Below are 2,729 nucleotides of genomic sequence, written 5' to 3' on the forward strand. Positions count from 1 at the left end.
GGGTGTTGGGCTATTTGCTTCTATAGTTGAGCATCTAGTCTCTGTGCGTGTGTCTTTTCTGTAAATGCTCATCAGCAGTTATCCATTGGCTTTTCGTTCTACCATGATGTTCAAGAAGTGGAGTCGGCTATTATTCTCTTCTTCTTTGGTGAACTTTAGACTGATGAGGATGTTGTTGATGTGTTTGTGGGTTTCTTCTAGTTTGTTGCATTTCGTGATGACAAAGGTGTCATCCACATAGTGGACCAAAGCTTGGGTTCGATCATGGGAAGGGTGTATATTCTAACCTCTGTATAACTGCTTCTATTATAAGTCCTGATATTGGTAATCCCACAGGCATCCCATTGATTTCTTTGTATATCTTGTTGTTGAAGATGAAGTGGGTTGTGAGGCATAGGTTCAGTAGTTTAAGGATGCTGTCCTTGCTGTTGTCAGACATTTGTACTGCTGGTTTGTCTGGCAGTGAGGCCAGTGTTTTTTTGGCAAGGGTGATGTTTATTGATTTGAAGGAGACCATAACCTCGCCGTCCTCTATCTTGGTGTCTTTGATGGTGTTAAGGAACTCTTGGGTGGAGTGGATGGAGTGAGTTGTGTCTTCTACCAGGTGTTTTAGATTTTGTTGCAGTTAGTTTTAAGTCCATTCAAAACATTAATTTTATCTGTTATAATGTATTACTTTTACTTCTTCATTAATTTAATTTACATTCAGAGACAGACATCAAACCGGCAGGGAACTAGCCATCAGGATCTATGAGTACAAACTAGCCACCAAAAGGCATGATCAAATATCACTTGTATCCACATACACGGACAAAGAGGGACATCACTTTGACTGGGACAATGCATCCATCCTGGGACAGGCCAAACAAAGATGTGCGGGAATTCCTAGAGGCCTGGCATTCAAATTGGAACTGCATTAACAAACATATATATTTGGACCCCATTTACTAACCTCTCAGAAACAGAACCGGAAATGGTATCACCCAACACAACAAATCAAGACACATAAATAGCAAGTGGACACAACACCAATGCTTCACCGGAGGCTCACTGATGATGTTACCTAGCACGGTTATGAAATGCCTGAGAAGAAACCCAACCAGCTCAGCGAGCAAACTGACAACCTGAACGTTTGGTTTAATTAAGTTCACTAATTTTAGCTGAATATCTGTTATAATGTATAATAAAAACAGAAAGTACAAAATAAATAAGACAAGTTTGTTACAAATGTGGAGAGAGAAACAGTTATTTTTGAGTCCCTTCAAAACATTTATTTCTTCTGTTACAATATGTTGCTTTTATTTCTTTTTTTTTACATCATTTTATATTTGATATTTATTCTGAGCCCACTGTATCTTTCATCTAAGTATTATCTGTATGATAGCCACAAGGGAGTGTTACACTCCTAGGCTCCCATTGAAATAGTGCCACTTATTGTATTTTGAATTCTTCTTTGAAATTCATATACATATAACTGTGTTACTAAACATGTCAATACAAACAAAAACAGTATTTATTTCTGTTTAAAATAAACTTCCTTATATTCAATATCAAACAAGTGAAGAGGTGACTCAGTAGAGCACACACCTCCTTCAAGTTGTGTTAACTCAACCTATTACCATAACGTAACTTTTCCTTGAGGCTTTTCTGTACCTTGATGATGCTTTGTAATGGCAAAGCTAATAAAATAAATATTTTAATTCAGAACTTCCTTCTCGCTGATCAAGCTTCACACCAAATCACACTCACCAACTTGCTATGAAAACTCTGTTTAAATCTGTAAGCCTATATGATGTTTTACGACATCAGCTGAGACAATCTACAATATTCTGAATTAACAGTGCACAACACTTGTAAGTGTTTCCTACCTCTCAATGTTAGTGGATTCTTTAAAATATTCAGGTGAGATGTTAAAGGAATAATTTTTTTCTGCTGACATGTAAAAAAATTGGATGTCCCTGGGGATGTGTTTTTCTGTCTTGCAGACAGGATGTGACAATCTACTCACACTGTTTTAAGGAATAACCTAATCACTTTACATTGCTTTTGAGTGGCATGTGACTATGGGGGAGTGGCAGGGGGGTTGTGTCTTGCATGCATGACTGACTGTGATGGAAAACCCTGTATAAAGGGAGATGGTTCCTTTGTTCAGGGAGCCTCACTTGACACACTCCGCAAGCATCGCGAAGAGTTTTAAGTGATCCTCCAAAAGCTGAAATAAATTGTGGCTATTTGCAGAGGTTGGTGTGTTGCAGTTGCATTAAGTGTTGAAGAATCTCAAAAAGGCAACCTATTTGGCGATAAGAGTAAGATTCCAACATATATGGAGCATCTAGGCAGACTGAGTAAATGATCGCCTGTGGGACATAATGTGAGACAGATGGGCCCACTAGGTAAGATTTACCTTGATCTCTCTCACTGACCAATCACTCAGTCGGCCACTCTTCCCCAGGACTCTGTAGTGACTGAATCTCTGAGATAACTTACGCATTTGTATGCCAATGAGTTCATCCCAGGGAAGTTCAACTACCCCTGAAGTTTGGAGGTTAGAGTCCTCAGAACTATAAATTACTGGAAAGTGAGGTTCGAGTCCCCCTGGAATTCAGAGGTGGGACTTGAGGGCCTGGAACACAGTATATTGATAAAGGATAACTACTATGTCTGTCTTAATCACCCTGCCTTAGACCGGCTGTTAAGAGAGGAAATCCCTCAGGCGAAGGTCAGGACCA

The sequence above is a fragment of the Chiloscyllium punctatum genome, chromosome 12 (genome assembly GCF_047496795.1).
Source record: "Chiloscyllium punctatum isolate Juve2018m chromosome 12, sChiPun1.3, whole genome shotgun sequence".
Lineage (NCBI taxonomy): Eukaryota > Metazoa > Chordata > Chondrichthyes > Orectolobiformes > Hemiscylliidae > Chiloscyllium > Chiloscyllium punctatum.